The sequence below is a fragment of the Xyrauchen texanus genome, chromosome 33 (genome assembly GCF_025860055.1).
Source record: "Xyrauchen texanus isolate HMW12.3.18 chromosome 33, RBS_HiC_50CHRs, whole genome shotgun sequence".
Classification (NCBI taxonomy): Eukaryota; Metazoa; Chordata; class Actinopteri; order Cypriniformes; family Catostomidae; genus Xyrauchen; species Xyrauchen texanus.
In genome coordinates this window covers 7,315,513-7,335,603 of record NC_068308.1, presented here as the reverse complement: position 1 = coordinate 7,335,603, position 20,091 = coordinate 7,315,513, and the positions used below count along the sequence as shown (strand labels likewise).

Below are 20,091 nucleotides of genomic sequence, written 5' to 3'. Positions count from 1 at the left end.
ACACAACGTGGAGAGAGCGACAGAAGGGGAACTTGTTGTTTGCTTAGTCTTTGTCAGTTGTTATGTGTTTTGACCTCCCGTGTATGATCAGTGCCCTTTGTATATGTTTGCTCCTGCTCCTGTTCATGTTCTTGTTTCCCATCATGGATGTTTTATTTGTTCCTGTGTTTCCCATTAGTTTATACTTGTTTATTTCACATTAAACTCCTTAGCAGCACCTAGATCCAGCTCTCGAGACTTCCTTCCTAACGTTACTCTGTGATTCTTAAAGGGTAACTAAACCCTAAACCAACTTTTTTTAGTTAATGATCTGTAAGAATGGGGCTTTATTAGTACTGGTCATTGATTCAAGTAATTTTTTTTACATTTGTGTATAAAGTGTTTTAATTCTACAATATATGGTGTAAAAACGTCTGAGTGCTGCCCTCTTCAGGTTGAACGGTGGCTACTGAAGTTGAATTTTCCTATTGGCTGTTTGCGGTACTTCGTGACGTAACCGGTGACAGCTGACGTAAGCAGGTTCCAGCTCACCACGCCCTTGGTACGAACTACCATGCCCATGGCAGTATAAAAACCATCTTGTTTCGTCAAAACCACTGTAGCGAGTCAGGAGTTTTGAAAACGATCAGAATAGAGTATTTTAGCATCTATTTAGCATAGCATTTATATACTTATTTAGATTATTTAGTGTAGTCTAGGTAGTTAATTAGCATATTTGTTAGTGTAGTATTGTTAGAAGCATAGTTAGTTAGTAGCATAGTATTGCGTCAGTTAGGATAGCTTCAAGTTAGCGTAGATTATCTGTATTTAGTACAGTGGTCAGGATGGTACGTAGGTGTAGTGTTGCTGGTTGCAACAGCACTGCTGGACTGTATAGCTTTCCAGCAGACTTGGAAATTAGGCTCAGTGGTTGCATGTCCTTGGCCTGGAAGACCATGAAGTTCCCGCCTAGAGCTGTAGGAGTGTGCAAACTGCATTTTACGTGGGATTGCTTCTCCAACGCAATGGAGGTGGAAATGGGCTTCTCCAAACAGCTCAGCTGAAAAGCTGACGCAGTGCCAAACGCTGCTCCTCCTGCATGGACTCCACCACCGCAGCGGCGTCTTGAGGTGAGTGATCATATATATTTGAATCACAATTTACTGGATTTGCTGGATTTTTTCACATAGCGGCAAAATATGAATATGCCTACAGAGCTGCGCTATTGACATCAACTCGATAAAACTCATCAGATTCATGTACATGTCGTCTTGCGACCGTGTGAGGAATAATAATAACATAATAGTAATACTCCTGGAGAAAATTACCACTCCAGTCACTCTCCATTTTAGAGTCTGACAGCAGCTGTCAATGAATCCGTCACTAGGGGTCTCAGGTGCACGCCCCCCCGCTCAGCCCCGCCCTCGTTTCGTCCCCTCTATCCCCGCTGGTGTCTGCCCACTTTTCCAGCATTTTTCAAATATTGCTAGTGGGTGGAGTCAGACTCTGAGCAGGGGATTAGTTACCCTTTAAATACAATTGTTTGCTGTTAAATATTTTACATTCTGGGAGATCAAGAGCAAGCTCACTGTGAAGTGACTAGTTTTATGGTAAACAGCTGTTGTATGCAAGGCATTAGGGGAAAATAAACATTTAAAATCATGATATCATCTTGGCAAAAGCTATAGTGACATTTTGAAACGTATATTTTAAAACCCCCCATGAAAATTTTAGTTTGTAACACATGGTTAGTGTTCATGATGTTTCTGACCAACTCACATCTTTATCATCTCACATCAGCATTCACTTGTCTGTCTAATGAGAAGTCAAATAATAAAAAAAAAAATCCAACTTTGAAGCAATGTACATGTTAAATGTACAATGTTTCCAGGATTGAATAGTGTATTTTTTATGAAAAAACAACAACAATATGTACACAGTAATTTAACACCCCTAAAAGAAATACCCATAAGCCTTTTGTGCTTGAATAAGTATGTATGCTTTGGCAATGCATTGGGACTACAAAACTTTGTTTTTATTCAGACTTAGAAGAAGGTAGAAGATAGAAGACTTAGTTTAATTAGTCTTGTAGTTTTGTTATCAATAGTTGTGTTTTGTTTGAAGTCAACATCATGGTGATTAGTGTTCTCTTAAGCTGGCACCTTGGACCTTCTTTGTTATTATATTATGTTCTTCCAGCCAGGCAATTTGCGTTTAAGGAAAACACATGTTATTGCACTGTGCTAACTTGGAAGACAATCCCTACGGTCATCCTGAATACCTGATCCTATCTTGCAAATGGCACTATATAGGGCAAAAGTGATGCATTACACATAAAAGCAAAATCAGGAAAGGATATTTCAGCAAAATGTTATCAGCAAATTGAATGTTTGATGTTTTTGATCTTACAGCTTAATCCAAGTTGATAAGACAAACACAGAAATCAACTCTTGGCCTACAAAACGCAACAATGGTGACACTTAACAAACATACTTTTACATAAAAGTAAAAGCTGAAAATTAAAATACAAGTAATTTAGACTGCAACAAAAACAACATCAAAATAAACCAGTAAATTGTAGAAAATAGAAGTAATTTATTCATGCCGCAGTGCATGCTGGGAACTGAACTGTTAATTTCAACAACAGTAGATAGTATGTAATTGGATGTCTATATGCTGCTAAATTACAGTTGTATACTGTAACTGTAAAAACAGTATGTAGCTGTTTATTTCAGCAACAGCAAGACACTGTTAATTTTACAGTAACTTGCTGGCAACCTTGCTGCCAATTCTTTACTGTTATTTGATGAGAAAATATTTAAAAGTGTATGCTCTCAAAATCACTGTAAAAACTTAAATTTTGTCTATAAAACTCTTACTAAAACCAGTAGCTTTTAAAGTTTCCCAGAAGTACATGTGCTCAGCTCTATCGAAAGCCTTTTCTTGGTCCAGTGAAATCAGCCCGATATCAGACATCAAAGATATCCCTAATAAGGGAAATGTTATTAAAAAAAAATTATCTTTTGGGGACACAGTAGGTTTGGTCCGGATGGATCACCTCACCCATAATTTTTGTTAATCTGTTTGCTAAAATCTTTGAAAGAAGTTTATAGTCACTAAAGTGGTTTTAGTGGACAGAAGTGAAACAGGTTGCCAGTTTTTAATATCTGTGAGGTCTCCTTTTTTGAGAAGGAGAATCATTGCTCTTTGGCAGCTCAAAGGTAAATGCCCAGGATACCATTGAGAATATCTAAAAAATCCTCTACTTAATCCTCCCAAAAACTTTTATAAAAGTCTGTAGGTATGCCATCAATTCCTGGCACCTTTCTGGATTCCATGCTCTGAAAAGCCCTATGAAGTTCTCCCAGGCTCAACACCCCTGAGATCTCCACATAAGCTTTCCCAGACACCTTTGATAAATCTTTGAAAAAGACACTCTCATTGATATCAAGTGTTTTTACCCCTAATAAGTCTGCTAATTGATTCTGTTGTGAGCATACTGGTGACAATACTGTTTAATCTGGACTTTACCAAAATACAAAAAAATTTGTAATGACTGAAAAAAAGAATTTTGTCCTATAATCATCCCAAAACTATTTAAAAGTGCTTATAAAATATTATGATTTGTCACAATTACTTTCTGTACAATCAAAATCACCTCTCAAAAATAAATAATCATCATTAGAAACTCTTTGTAAAACAGAACATTGTGTATCTAAAAACAACATCCTCTCAATTGAGTTGGGGACATACAAAAAAAATTTGTTATGTATCTATATATATAGATATAGATATAGATAGATAGATATTTCTCCAACTGTACTCTCACTTTTAAAAGTCTCTCTGTCTAAATATGGTCTTCAAAAACTTCTAATTATCCTTATTTTAAGAATTTTGCACTACTGGCCTTTTCAACTTTTTAGGGCCCAAGCACAAAGTGCGTAGGACCCTATTGTTTTCGTTAGGATTATTATTATTATTATTATTATTATTATTATTATTATTAGGGCCCAAGCACAAAGTGCGTAGGACCCTATTGTTTTCAGTTAGGATTATTATTATTATTATTATTATTATTATTATTTTTTTTTTTTTACGACTTACGGGGCACTTTTGGGGCTCTTAACATGCTCAAAAACTCTTGAAACTTTGCACACGGGTCAGAACCTGCGGTCATTAGGGCCGGCCTGAAGCTGGTACCCGGGCGTGGCAGGGGGCTCGACAGCGCCCCTGGAACAGGGGCCGAAAACTTGGTCTATAACTCAAACACGCTTGCATGTAATAATATGAAACTCGGTACACAAATAGATCTCATCATTTCATATATCCTTCATACTTTCACTTTTACCCCAGACCAACAGGAAACCGTCTATTTAGGGTTGTTTGAAAACGCACGCAATGGAATTTGGAATACTCCTCCCAGAGAACTCCACCAATCGCCACCAAACTCGGTCAGCATGATGTCAAGACATTGACCATGAAAAATTGCCGGCAGATTATTGATATCTCCAACGGTTTGGCCGTGGCAAGGAAACGAAATGATGGCGAGAAACGAGAAACAGTCAGAGTGTTATAACTTCTACATACATTAATTGATCTCGATGAAACTTCAGCGGTGTGTTCGCTGTAAGAGGCCGATCGCATGGATGTGACTATTGTGAGTCAAAGTTATAGCGCCACCAACTGGCAGAAGGAAGTGTGTCACTTTCAAAATGCTTTAAAATCACCCACTTATTTTTAAACGATTTACTTCAAACTTTATGTGTATAATGTAAACACCCGGCAGATGTAGACGTGTGAAAGGATTATTGATATCTTAAATACTGTTGTCGTGGCAGCTCTTCAAACTTGAATTTTCTTTTTGATGCCTGGTGCAGGGGCTCAGTAGCGCCACCTTCAGACAAAAGTGGGGTATTGGTTTCATACTTTGACCTACAGTCAGATATTTTGGTTTGAATGTGGAACACATTGCACAAGAACTTTGAAGCTCAAAAAAAAGCACATAAATGCAGCTTAAACAGCAAGGAAGTGTGTTATAACTTCTGCATACATTACTTGATCTCGATGAAACTTCAGCAGTTTCTTCACTGGAAGAGGCCGGTCGCGTGGATGTGACTATTGTGAGTCAAAGTTATAGCGCCACCAACTGGCAGAAGGAAGTGTGTCACTTTCAAAATGCTTTGAAATCACCCCTTATGTCTCAATTGAACAAACAGTTGATAAAGAAATCGGTATCAATATATTGAATTATGAATTATTGCATTGATCAACTGTGATGTCCGGTTAAGATGAAAATAAACTATTACTCTGTCTAAGCGATTATCTTTCTGAAACACGTCACAAAAACTTACAGAAACGGATAACACAAACATGATGTTGGAAATATACACTTATCAGAATAGTTATATTAAACTTGTCTATTTCAGTTAAAGCCATTTCAGTTATAAAGCTGTCTCATATGTAATTTCTCCTTTAATTCTATAATATAACCACTAGGTGGAGGTCTAAGCACATTTTCTGTATTCTCGTTGTTTTAACGTAAGAAGAAGACTTGTACGTGTTGACTGTTGAGAACGGTGTTTGGAGTTTTTAAAAGACGCGGACCAGACGGAAAAACAAGACGTACTGCATCATTGCGTTCAATATTTTAACGAGGGCCACTCGTACGCTGTACACGGTGTAAACATCAGCTTGAGGACTCTTAAAAATGTATATACGTCTCAGTTCTGGATGGAGTTATTTGCAGACCTTAGAGATGCTGGATACTTCAACGGGAGTCGTGAGCGTCATTGCTTTGGTGATTTTACTCAGAACAGGGTTTCCGCGGGGTCTTAAAAAGTCTAAAATTTCAAAATCACAATTTAAGGCCTTAAAAAGTCTTAAATTTGCTGAAGTATTGTGTTCTAGGTCTTAAATAATTTTTAACAGGTCTTAATTTTCCTACGTCCATGTAAAACTCATTTAAATGCTCCCTAGCAGCTTTGGAATGTTTTTTTTTTAATTCCGTGGTGTTGTAGTTTCTTTTTTCGCTAGTCCAAATATAATTCGCTGTATTATGACTACAAAATAGACCAACATGCAACAGCCAATCAGCTTTGAGCTTTCGTGTTATTGGCGCGAGTCTCTCGGATACCACAGAAAGACGTTAAACGGATTTTATTCAGCTATGAGGAAGTGCAAGTTTAGCGATACTTGGCTTGAAAAATCTGAATTTCGTGCTTGGTTAAAGCCAGTTGCAAATAACGCATTTGAAGCCTACCCCTGCAAACATGCCCCTGCGGGGCCCACGCTGGCTTTTTGTGGGCACAGTGGGCTAGGGCCAGCCCACGCCAAACCTAAACAGGCCCAGTGCGGGCTTGCCCAGGCGAACCCCACAGCTTTGGGCTCATTGCGGGCTATCAGTGAGCAGCCCACACTAGCGGGCTGCCCACATTAAGCCCATGATGGCCCACTGTGGGCCATCCCGTTCGGGCCCAGAGCAGGTTTTGCACCTTTGGGCCCATGCAGGTTTTTTTTAGGTAGCCCACTTTCATTAGGCTTTTGGCTCTTTTTAAAATTTATTCAAAACCTTCCATTTATCTGCTCAGAAGGAATAAAAAGAAAAAATCCATTATTTGCATTAGACATTGTGTCTACAAGACAACGCATGATCCCTTAAAAACGCTAAGAACAAATCTTTCTTTAAAAAGCCTATTATTTTGATAATTGATCATTCACATGTAACGTGAACACGTCACCGCATCAAAAACATGATTGCGTGATGAAAACATGAAAAATACCACCTAAACATAGCCTAACTGAAAGAAAACACCGAACAAATAGAGTAGCCTGCGCATACGTCTCGCGAATTTAGCTCTTCATGCCAGTTTTCTTCATGCCATCTTCACATTAGCCGCTTTTCCATTGCAGCGCGAACACAGCGGCCGAAATCATGCCGCCTCACGGCACTCCTGTAAAAAATAAATCGCTATACAAAATATCAGACGCTGCCATTTAGTCTTCATTTACAAAAGTTGGACACCACACGCGGCTATTGACTGACCACGAACAGGTGACTTAGCCTACTTGCATTTTTCATTCGTTCAGTCTTGGTGTTGTTGTTGTTGTTGTTGTTTTTTTTTACAATTACAACTACACGCACACACACACATTTATATATGCCATTTAGATGAATATGTATACTGCGCGCTTTTCTCTTAATAGCAATACACACAACAAATAGTCTGACAGTGGAGAAAAAATAGGAAGTGTTTGATCTGATCATATCCATGGGTGTTTGCACCAGCTCTGCGATTCAGCACTCCTGTCACATCATGTTTATTTATACCAGACTTACAATATCCTATTGCTTTAAAGGTGCAAAACGCAGGTTTCTGAGTTTTTGCAGAACTACGCCCCTCTGGCGACAAGCGAAACTGCAACCAGAGTTGTGCACGCTCATAGACCACACACACACGCACGCATGCACGAGCACGAGCTGTTCATAACTAAAGGAGCATCTGCCGCACAGATCTTTGGTGTACAGCCAAAATGTCTTCAGAGGTAATAAAGTTATAAATCTGCAAGTCATTTCAAATATATGGAAGGAAAGACATTTATTTTTTACTATTATTATCATCATCATTATTATTATTGTCATCAATGTTTTTTATGTATTATTATATACATTTGTATTATCTGTTGTACATATAAGATGTTCCTCTGTTAAGATTCACACTTACACTTGCACATATGCGTGCGCGCGGTTGTTGTTATGTATGCTTTGTTGGTATTTGATTGCATATTTGATTGCATAATAATACAAAAATGTATCAATAAATTAAATCAATTTAAAAAATTATTTTAAATACAGAAATGTCGGCCCTCTGAAAAGTATAATCATGCATATGTATATTTATAGGCTACTAAATATTAGTTTCACCTTTTAATTACTGAAATACATGAACTTTTGCACGATATTCAAATTTTTCGAGTTTCACCTGTACATACAATCAAGTTGTAGCCTATATTGCCTTATAATTCACAGGATGACTGCACTTCTGTTCATTGTGTACACAACTTCTATTACTATATGCATATTGTATTAATATAGGCCTATTAAAATGTCATATAATAATGTTTTATAGTTTTCCCCCTGCCGATGAAAATCATGAATCTGCATTCTCATTTATAAGCGATGAACTTTAAAAGTTAAATAAAAAAAACACGTGGATGGAAGGATTTATTTTAATCCTATATAAATAAGTCATTTTTATATTAGCATTTTCTCAAAAAAAATTTTTTTTTAATCCACATTAGACCTCACACATAGACATTACCTCACACAATTTTAATTGTTGTTCGCGTGCAAAGCCCGCGCAAAAGCCTCGCAGAATTTAAACAGAGGTTTGTGTGTCAAGTGCGCGCATAGCAGACCTGAGAGTGGATCGCTTAGATCGACGCCAGCTGTGAGTTTTTCTGAGGTAAGTACTTTAACTGAACAAATTTCTTTTATAAGTTACTTTTACAGCGTAAACTATTACGAATATCAATTAAATATAGCTAAATGTATGAAGAAAGTAATACAATCTAATAGGCTATTATTACTAACAGGACAGTCTGAAGGAACTTAGTTTTCCTCAAAAACTGCCGCTTTCATATCCCATTATGTCTGACTGTCTTTTCCAGTCGATGGACCCAATCTAGTATTTACACAAACAATGGTTTTCCGTAATTTTACGGCCAGTTAAGGCATATTTTACTCGTCATTTAAATAAATACCGTTAAATGTGTGTGACGTTAGGGTATTTGATGTAGGTCTAGCGCTCTCGCTCCCGCCTAAAAAGCCCGATTCTATGGTGGTGCTATGTACATTCAAACGCAAGCAAGAGCACCCTCAATTGATACTGTAATAATATATATATATATATATATCTAATATAACAGATTTGCCAAACGCTCCAGTGTATATTTGTGCTTATTTGTGTTCACGCTCTGGAGAACGGAAAATTAACCTATTTGCAACGCGTTTTGTATGGAATTACTATTGTGTCAATATTAATGAATGTAACTTTATAAAACTGAACGTAACTTTTTCAGAAACTATCAAAAATATTCCATTACAAAGGCTCTTCAAATATGCTTCATTTTTTGTTAATGTTTTTCAAAGATTCGTTTTCGCAAATCGTGGATTCTGAATACATTGCCACAGATTCCAATATGCGCGCCACTGAGTGACGTCTGTACATCCGAGAGAGAGCACCTGTCCATCAAAAGCTCACTATCCAATCAGTGTAGATCACTGTTAAGCCCACCCCACGAGAGGTTTGTGTCAAAACAGCAAACGAAAAACTGCGAAGCGTAAGCGAAATCTGTGGCAATGTATTCAGAATCCACGATTTGCGAAAACGAATCTTTGAAAAACATTAACAAAAAATGAAGCATATTTGAAGAGCCTGTTAAATTCGTGCGACTGAGTTCATTTTTTCATTTTAATTGTGTTTTTCTTCTTTTGTAATGGAATATTTTTGATAGTTTCTGAAAAAGTTACGTTCAGTTTTATAAAGTTACATTCATTATTATTGACACAATAGTAATTCCATAGTTTTGCAGCGGTGAGCAGCAATGTAGCCAATCACTATGGCAAGCCGTTTTAACTTTTATTCATTTCCAGGATATGAATTCTTGACATCAACAATTCAATTTCCACTAGTTAAAATGGTAGTTCCCCTTCTTTTAATTTATGTAATTGATTGTGACAGAAAATAAAAAATATGCTGATGTACATGAACTCAAGTCACTTTTTTGGAATTTATTAAATTCAATAGCATTAATGCAAAATATAAAATAGTGTAAAATAAATTAAAAATAAGTTGCAGTAAGGGTATTGTACTGTAAAATGAAACTGCGGTAAGGGCATCTTACTGTAAAATGAAATCGTGGTAAGGGCATCTTACTGTAAAATGAAATCGCAGTAAGGGCATCTTACTGTAAAATGAAATCGCGGTAAGGGCATCTTACTGTAAAATGAAATTGCAGTAAGGGCATCTTACCAGTAAAACACATTTACAGGTAAGCTACTGTAAAGGGAACTTACAGTAACTTACTGGCAATAGTGCTGCCAGTAAGTTACACGCAAAAATGCAATAAAATGTCTAACAGTATATAGCCTACAGGTGGGAAAACTATTATGAAGTCAGCCACACTTGTCATTTTGTAATAATTATTGATGCAATAATGACTATAAAATATTTAGACCAGTATATATCAGGAAATGTTCTATTGCTGTTTACTGTCACTGACTAGCCTACTGTATGTCTAAAGTAACTTAAAGTAACATGTCTAAAGTCACTTTTATAGTAGTGGGCCTACTTAATAGTACTTAATAGATTATTTTTTTGTTGGAAAGTCTCATCAAATGCATTTCTCTATGAAAATAATTATTCTCTTTTCTCTTTTCCAGCTTCAGCATCTGTTTGTTGGTAAGTGACCATCCTGCATCTGTGATTTTTTTGCCATGTAGCTACATTCTGATTAGTATATTGTGGTGATGTCTTAATGTCATGCTTGCCCACTCACTTCTTATGTCATGCCCACTCTTTAATAATTGATGAACAACCAGCACATTTAAACAGAGGTGTAAAGTCCAGGTTCAGAAAGTAAAAGTCCACCTCAGTATTTTTTTCCAATCACCTGGATTTGCTAATTAGCAGTTTTTCAGACAGGAGATATAACTAATTATGACTGCTGCTTTTTCATTATAAACATGTTTTATTCACCTCCAACTCTCTCTGTAGCACAGACATGCATGTGCAGCGCTATAGGAGGGGCTAGCAGTGCTTCAACACCCCAAGAAAGACCAAAGCACCCCGATAGCACCCCAAAAATAATTTCTGGAAGCAATTAGCCTATATTCAAGCTGTATTCTATGGAAGCCCTGATCTGCATGGTGAAGAAAGAAAAAGAAATCTTGTTATTTCGATATATTAAGTAATTACAACATATATCGTTATTTCGATGTAATAAGTCATTATCTCGACACATTCTAATCTGAATTAAGACACATTATGCGTTCTTAATGGTTTTCTAGGAGGACAATTCTTAATGTGTAATTAAACGCGTTGCGTTCATATTCTGGGCTTATCTGATTTTGCACATACATCCTACTTTATTATGATTTTAGTATCATAATGATTAATAAATACACACACAATTATCCGTGAACTTAACAAATGTTGCATATATGTTTATGTACAAACAAATGCCTTTCAACTTGCAAAATTAATGTGCAGCAATTTGTACATTATGGAGTAAGCCCTCTACATGTTGTAGCCATTAAATAAGCGCATTTAGTTTCATATTCGTTCAAATATTAATATTCTTTTTTTTTCATCTATGTTGATTATGAAAAGGGAACAGCATGAGTAAGATAAGAGGCTAATATATACTTTGAGACATGGGACCCTATCTTGCACCCGGCGCAATTGACTTCGTACACTGACGCATTTATCATTCCTATTTTGCACCCGCGCAAAGCGGACTTTTCCCTCCACAGACGCACGTCGGTAAACTAGGAAATGAACTTGCGCTCCCTGGGCGGTCGGCGCAAAAAGGAGGCGTGTTTCAGCGCAAACAATCCCTGGTGATATTTTGCAGTTCCAGAAAACAATTGCGCTAAAAAAAAAAAACTAGTCTAAAGTCAGTGGCGCGTTGCACGTACATTCAGATGCTATTTTAAGCGCGCATGCTTGGCCATAGAGTGTGAACAACGCGCATACACTTTAGATGATTCTCTCATCTACACAGATGCATTTTACTTTTTGCAAATTATACATTATTATAAGGAAAATAATGGCTACATGATGAAGGTGGACCCGCCCTCTTCTTCGCGCTTGCGAAACTCAGTGAGTGAGAGAATCGTGCCAAAACTGGAAGCGCAGGTAAAAGAGAGACGCAACTGTACAGATCGGGTTATCTCGGGAAATTTTTTTGGAACGCCAAATGCATAATCTTCACTCTGTTTAATTGATGTAAGTGTGAACTCGTGAAATATATTTTATCACAGATTACAAGGACATGGCTTCAAGGAGTTATTGGACTAAACGCCGACACACATTAAGAATCCTGAATTCGTTTGATTTACCATCTTCAGTTCAGGAGATTAATGGTGGTGAAAGTTTGGGAGAAGTTAATCCTGAATCTCTGGATGTCAATGATGAGGAAGATGATGTTTTCATGGATTGTCTAAATTCGTTTGATGACTGTGGCAACATTAGTGATGAGAGTGATACAGTGGAAGATGGTGACAGTAGTGATGAGGGTGATACAGTGGAAGATGAATGTGCAAAACTATCAAAGGTGCTGTGTGAGTGGGCTCTGAGGAATGATGTGCCACAGAACACCCTCTCAGATCTTCTTTGTGCACTACAGGAGTTCCATCCAAATTTGCCAAAGCAAGCTCGCACCCTGCTACAAACCGCACAAATAGCAGGCAATGTTAAAAACATCAAAGGTGGTGAATATATACATTTTGGCATTCTCACTCACCTGCGGACAATTTCAACTCTCATCAGCGAAGATAGCAACTCTATTGGCCTCCAAATTAATTTTGATGGGTTGCCCTTGTACAAGAGCTCTGCTTTGCAGTTGTGGCCAATTTTGGGAAAAGTGTCATTTGAAGAGGAACCTTTTGTTATTGGAATTTTTTGTGGCAATAGCAAGCCTGTGGATTTGGAGCAGTATTTGTCTGACTTTGTGCAGGAGGTAGCTAGCCTTGAGCAAGGCTTTGAGGTGGCAGGAAAGAACTTTACTTTAAAGATTGACTGCTTCATTTGCGATGCTCCTGCAAGATCGTTTATTAAAAACATTAAGGGACACAATGGGTACTTTGGGTGTGAGCTGCAATCAAGAAGGAGTCTATGTTAAGAACCACATGACTTTCCCAGAGAAGACGGCTACACTCCGCACAGATGATCAGTTCTCTAGACAGGAGGATGAGGAACACCATAGGGGCAACTCTCCCTTGCACGGATTAACATAGGCATGGTTACAATGTTCATTCTGGACTACATGCACCTAGTTTGCCTCGGAGTGACTCGAAAATTAATACGCTTTTGGATGAAGGGGATTTTTCTTGTAGGTTGGGCTCGCATGCAGTGATGGCTATCTCTGTGAGATTGCAGCAGCTAAGGCAGCATATGCCAATTGAGTTTCAGAGAAAGCCAAGAAGATTAGCAGACATTGACCGGTGGAAAGCCACTGAATTCCGCCAGTTCTTACTTTATCATGGGCCCAATTGTTTTACAAGACATCCTTTCCTCTTCTCACTACAGAAATTTCATGAATCTCTCAATTGCCATGTACTTGATGCTCTGTCCTGCCTTGTGTAATTATTACTGTGACTACGCTGATGCTCTCATGAAACATTTCTTAAGCGAATTTGAGCAGTTGTATGGTGCTGATGAATTGGTGTATAATGTGCACAGTTTGACTCATTTGGCTGATGATGTTAGGAGGTATGGAGCTTTAGATGGAGTGTCAGCTTTTCCATTCGAAAACTACATGAGGAAATTGAAAAAAGCTTCCGGAAACCACAGTTTGTTCTTAAACAAATATTTAACCAAATTACACTTGAAAGGACATTTATTACATCAAAAAAGCAAAGAAGACAGACAGCAAGACACCTTTGCTGAAAATGAGACACTCATGTGGTCCATCAATACCTAACCTGCCTCACTGCACCCAGTATAAAAAGGCAATCTTTCAACAGTTCTGCGTTGCCACAACTACTGGGGACAACTGTGTGATGGCTCAAGGGAAATTGGGACTGGTACAGAACATACTATGTGATGAAAAGACCAATACAAAGTACATAATTTTCAAGAGGTTTTCAAAGCTAGATTCCCTTTACTCCAGTCCTCTAGATTCAAAAGACATAGGTGTTTATAAAGCAAGTCATCTAGAAAGTACAGACCAAATAAATTACCTGTCAGATATAACAAGAAAATATGTTTTGATCCACACAGACACAGAATGGGCAGCCATTCCATTTCTCCATAGCTACTGAGGGTTTTTTCTTCTTTCTTTTTTGTATATGTAAATGTCTTCCACCAGCGAGCCACCTTCAACCAGCGAGCCACCCTCCACCAGTGACCCACCTTGCACCAGCGAGCCACCCTCCACCAGTGAGTCACCTTCCACCAGCTGAGTCACCTTCAACTAGCTGAGCCACCTTCCACCAGCGAGTCACCTTCCACCAGCGAGTCACCTTCAACCAGCGAGTCACCTTCAACTAGCGAGCCACCTTCCACCAGCTGAGTCACCTTCCACCAGCGAGTCACCTTCAACTAGTGAGCCACCCTCCACCAGTGAGCCACCTTGCACCAGCGAGCCACCTTGCACCAGCGAGCCACCCTCCACCAGCGAGCCACCCTCCACCAGCTGAACCACCTTGCACAAGCTGAGATGGCCCTGTACAGCATTGTTGAGTTCCCAGATTACTCAGTAGGGATTGTGAGCAGCAAATGGCTTAATGAGGACTCCTCCATAACTCTGTGGCCACCTTATACTGACCCTGGTAAACAGAAGGCAGCTTTGCTGATGCATGAAGTTCCTGGAGAGACTTGGAAAGCGCATGAAATCTGTGTTTTGGGCACAGCAGGTAGATTTTTTTCTCTCCCAGAATTGTAAATAGCTTAAACTAAGCATTGCATAAAAAGGTGTCAAGGAAAATGTGAATAGATGAAAGACCTATTGACATTTATTTTGTTTCTTACAGTGGATTATGCAAAGGCAAGATATAAAGCCAAAATGGCAGAAACAAATCTAATTGTAGCCAGTGAACCTGAAGAATTAGATCGCAGTCAGCGGTCAAGACAGTAAGTGTTGTTCTATTGCTTTTACTGTCTAGTACATTTATGCAAATTAGGTTAAATATTAAACATAAATTATAGTGCTGGTGCATTCTAAGTTATGAATGTTGTGAACAAGATCCTGAAAGCAAACTATTACTATATCTAAAATAGTATGAGCCAGTTGTTTAGTATGAGCCAGCTGTTTATGTGTGTTAAAATGCATTCTTGGATTGTTTTTCCTCATTTTGTGCAGACCTACCAAACGCTACATTGATCTTGAGCCTGAACCTGCTCCACTGAAACGGCAGAGACAATCACAAACAGTCACAGCTGCAGTCGTACACCAGCCACCAGTTCCACCATCACCCATGGGTTTGCCACCTTCTGGTCATAACTCTCTGGTTACTCTGTCTCCAAGCCACCTTCCACCTCCGAGTCGCCTTCAACCAGCGAGTCACCTTCCACCAGCGAGTCGCCTTCCACCAGCGAGTCACCTTCCACCAGCGAGTCACCTTCCACCAGCGAGTCACCTTCAACTTTCACCTGAGATCCACCTTCCACTTGCAAGCCGTCCTTCACCTGCAGCCTTCCCCTTCCTGTGAGGCACTCTCTATCAGCAGGTAAAAACTGTAAAAAGGCTTACACCTCTCTAGCGTTGGAAGCAAAAGTTATTTTTATTCTTTGTGGCTACATCTTGTAATGATGGTTATTCAATAAGAGTTGGTTCTTGATAGAAGAACTCAATGTTAATATCCATTTCTTTCAGTATTAGGCTAGGCCTTACATTACCTAATAATATTAGGATTTTGTCTGTAATGTATTGTCTGTGGATTTTATTGTTTCATTCGTAGAGATGCACACTAGGCCTATTCTGATTTCCGGTTTTTCATTGAGTTTGACCTGCCAATACCTATTTTAGCCGATTCCAAATTAATTTTTTCTAACCACTTTACAGCACACAGAAATATTTATTTTCCATCTTTTCTTTAATAGAACATTTTGCATATAACATAGAACATTTTTTTTAACAGATAATCGCTATAATGCAACTGAATGATTAAAAATAAGCTTAAATGCGTATATCTTCTATAAATGTTTTTTATTATTCATTTTATTTTCTGACATACTCCAGTTTTTTGTTAAAACTCACTACACGTTTATTCTGTGCATTTTGAGCAAATAGAAAATAAAATAATAAATAATTCAAATAGAAATAATTTCTATTTTGTCCATCGAAAGGGTGCTTTCACTTTAATTGAGCGTGAGCAGCGCAGCACAGCAAAAACTAGACTCAGTGCCGAAACCGACGCTTCACTGCACACACTTGACGCTCACGCTCTGCTCATGCTGCCGTTGTGAATGCACTCATTTGTTAACATGTACTCCGAGAAAAATATGCGCCGCTCACGCTTGCGGTGTGAAACTGCTGTGATGCTGATGTTACGCGATGGTAATCATGAGTGCATTGACTGGCATAAGATCGGCATATGGACTGACCGGCCGGTCGCCGGTCATGGCCGATCACGGGAAAATCGGCCCATTCCGGTCAATCTGTGCATCTCTATTCATTAGCACATTTCATATTTTCACCTATTACAGATACAGTAGTATTTTAACAACATAAGTTGTCATGTATATTTGTAAAGGCTATGTATCATTATAGTACAGAGAAAGTGACACAGAAAGCCACAAAGGCTATGTTCAGACTGCAGGCATTAATGCTCAATTCCGATTTATTTCCAGATCCAATTTTTTTTTTGACTGACTGACTGACTGACTGACTGACTGACTGATTTTTTAAATGTGGCCTGCATGCTAAAAGAGTAAATTACATAAATCGAGTTTATAGCTGGCCTATTATTCTGCTAAAACGGTCTCTGTGCTCAGTTTTAATTGTTTTCTTCATTTTCAGGTATTGATAGATATTTAGTCAGTACACTAGAGGAGATTAAGGACAGGCTGACTATGCTGGAGAGAACAGTGGCAAATATCTCTCGATCAAGCACAAAAGAGGTCACATTGCCAGATGACGTCATATTACCCCTCCAAAACTACCAGGACATGGATATCTTGGAGCAAAAATGGAAGATCATCAATGTCGGAAAGACTTGGTATGTCAACAGTAGCTCTTCTCAAGACAGAAATTACTTTGAACTAGCATTGACCGAGCCTCTGGCTCTAACTATATGGACAAAAGTATGCTATTACACCCTCAATAACTTCAATGGCATGCCATTCAAATCCATATGCATTAACATGGACTTGGTCCCCCTTTGCAGTTGCAATAACTTTCGCTCTTCTGGGAAGGATTTTTACAAGATTGTGGGGTGTCAGTGGAATTTTATGCTCATACATCCACAAGAGTATTTGGGAAAGTTGTTGCAACTGCAAAGGGGAACCAAGTCAATGGGTCTACATACTTTGTCCATATAGTGTATCTACTAGGGCTGAAGCACGTCTACACTGCTCAATGACTAAACAACTTAAAACATTCCATAAAAGCAAAAACGGTAACAACTTAAATTTAACTTAGTTTTTTCAAACTCTTTTAGACACTTAGTATTTAACAATTTGGTCTTAAGTGTTGGAATGTGCACCAAATAAAGTAATTTCTTCTACGTTGAAATCATTCTAAATTATTAAATTTTCAGACAGGGCGTCATGCAAGCCAAAATTCTGGGGGCACAATCTGAGACGTTGCAATTGTTTTCTGACGGGTGATATGGATCATGTTAGGAGGGGTCAGGGGTTTCTCCCCTGAAAATGTTTAAATTCTGGCTGCTAAACATACCATTTCAATGCAGCTTGGGAGGGACAGAAATACCTTAACGGAGCTAGCAGCAACCCTCCTCTATCTGAGGACTAAGTTAAAGTATCTATTTTGTAAGTTTATGTAAAAGACAGGTTGATGAAAGAACTGTAAGCTCAAATTCAAAAGTCTACTTTTGAAGTCTACTTCATTAAAGCATGTTTACACACACACTTACTGTACACTTAGGCCTACTACACATGATTTTAAAAACAGTACCATTGCAGTTTTTATGTTATGATTTTAAATTGGTATGTGACCTAAGAACCATCTTACATTAAAGGTACATAAAGGTGCTGAGGTCTGACTTTGTGGTGCTCTGAAATTAAGTTATTTTAATATTAATATGTGATGAAGGACTTTGAAAGAAGTTTGACAGATTTCGTTAGGTTGGATTTTGCAGTTAGCCTACAACAAATTTAACACCCTCATTTCTATGAAGCTGAAAACAATTGAACCAGCTGGAGACTTTGACACAAGACAAAACAGAACAGATGTTTCAAAACCGATCAGATAACGTTACTATGGCTTATTGGCTTTGTATGGCAGGCAGTAACGTTAGCCAACTAGTTTTCGGTTAGACTAGGCTAGCTATCGATAACGTTACACTGACACAACTTAAGTTAATGCTCTGAATTCGCAGCTAATATCAAATCCATAACTTTTTGATCAAGTTAAAATTTCCAGGTCAACCACAAATAATCCCACTACCCTTTAATATCATCCGATAACTAATTCAATGCCGATTTGTTGCTTTGCCCACGTACCACTTCAAGACCATCTGTAAAACATTGCCAGCTCAACGTCGTGAGACGAGTGAGTTGCTTGAACATACACAGCAAAGATTCTAGAGCTGCTAGCGTGTACATTTGATATACACAGACACCATATTAGGAAAAAGGGGCGGGCTGATGCTGACCGATTTATTACACATCCAGAAGAATACATTTGAGTCGTTATAGGCTCTGGTAATTATGGAGCATAATAGGAATAAAGTTGTGACAAAAAAATTATCAGGGAGGAAAAATATGAGGGGAACGTGCACTTTGAATGGGCATGATGCCACCGTTTTCAGATTTTTATGCAGAAACAAAAATTGATCGACATGCTCAGGGTTAGGAGAGTGACAGCAGAATATCTCAGCTTAACTTCATCATACAACCGGGAATTGCCGTTTCTGTTAAAAACTTTTATGCTTATTTAAGACATAACTAACTGTGTTTAGAGGATACTTACCAAAAAAAAAAGAGCAGGATGTGCTTTATATTCAAAAGAAATATTAAAAGTGTGATAAGTAGGAAAGAGAACAGAATTCTACTGGCAGGATGCTGTGCACATGCTCCAAGCGCAACACAGACAAGCATAGCCTTTGTCTTCGTTTGTGCACCTAAATGGCCAAATAAACCTAAAAATATATCAAAATGCCAAGTCGAGTATTCACGTAAACACAGTAGATGTAAGTACTGTGTGCATTCTCTCTCTCTCTCTCTCTCTCTCTCTCTCACATGCAAACAGAGGATTTATGCTCATCAACCTCACAGTCACAGTGAAAGCCCTTCGCATTTAATACGTATTGAAACTTTATTGTTTGCTGAATATTTGTTTGTTTTTAGTTGTCTATCTATGGACCTAATAATTAGCTGCTGTTGAAATTTTATTGAAAAATCCCTTTTTAATTTGTGTATGTTCCTTCCTGTTAGACTGCCTATCTAGGAACCATTGGTGGGTGTAATGTCCAGGTAGCAACTAGGAGAATATTGACAACATTGATTGGCCATTCTTTAGCCACTCAATTGAACTGGAATGGCTCAAACCAAAAGAGACCTTTTCAGAACCTGAGTCTAAGGAGGGTTGTAACAGGTAAGCATGTGGTATTAGAAATGGCATATATTAATTACTTCCCATACACAGTGTTGTTTTATGCCTATTTGCTTTTCAGAGGCTGTAAGAAAATGTTCCTTTCAGCCAAGTCCTCGTGATTCTGAAATTGAGAGTGAAATAAAGGTGTGGCTGCTGAATTCAAGAGACAGAGCGGGTGGACCGAAAGGAGCGGTACCACCGTCTGCTGACTAGTCAAGAGACCCCGGGGAAGAGTGAACTTTATATATATATTTTTTTTTCCCAGCAAAGGTATTTTTATGTTTATTTGAATTATTTTTATATTTGTATAGAGGATTTTTAGTCCCTTTCAGAGTGTTAAATTAGCTTTAAAGCTAATAATTATTAACCTGTATTAACCTGAATTGAATGTTTTATATTTTGTAATTAATAAATATATTGATTTGAAATCCCTTTGACTACTGTATATTTTTGAAAATACAGAAAATAGTTATGTGGTGACTGCATTCATTCCAGATGTATAGAATAATTGTTTTTCCCAAAGACTTATATAGTAGCCAAAAAGTATTTATAGTGAAACAGATTAATTGTGAACAAGATCTATTGTTGTAGATTAATAGTGCCCTGTGTGTG

At 38.1% G+C, this 20,091-nt stretch overlaps 1 long non-coding RNA gene across 1 annotated transcript; it reads left to right on the top strand.

The window, feature by feature from the left end:
• The first annotated feature begins 10,418 nt into the window (after positions 1 to 10,418).
• On the top strand, positions 10,419 to 19,464 carry LOC127626599 (uncharacterized). Its single transcript, XR_007968467.1, has 3 exons — positions 10,419 to 10,439; positions 16,723 to 16,921; positions 19,320 to 19,464. It is a non-coding gene; the product is annotated as an uncharacterized LOC127626599 (long non-coding RNA).
• Positions 19,465 to 20,091: the final 627 nt, after the last annotated feature.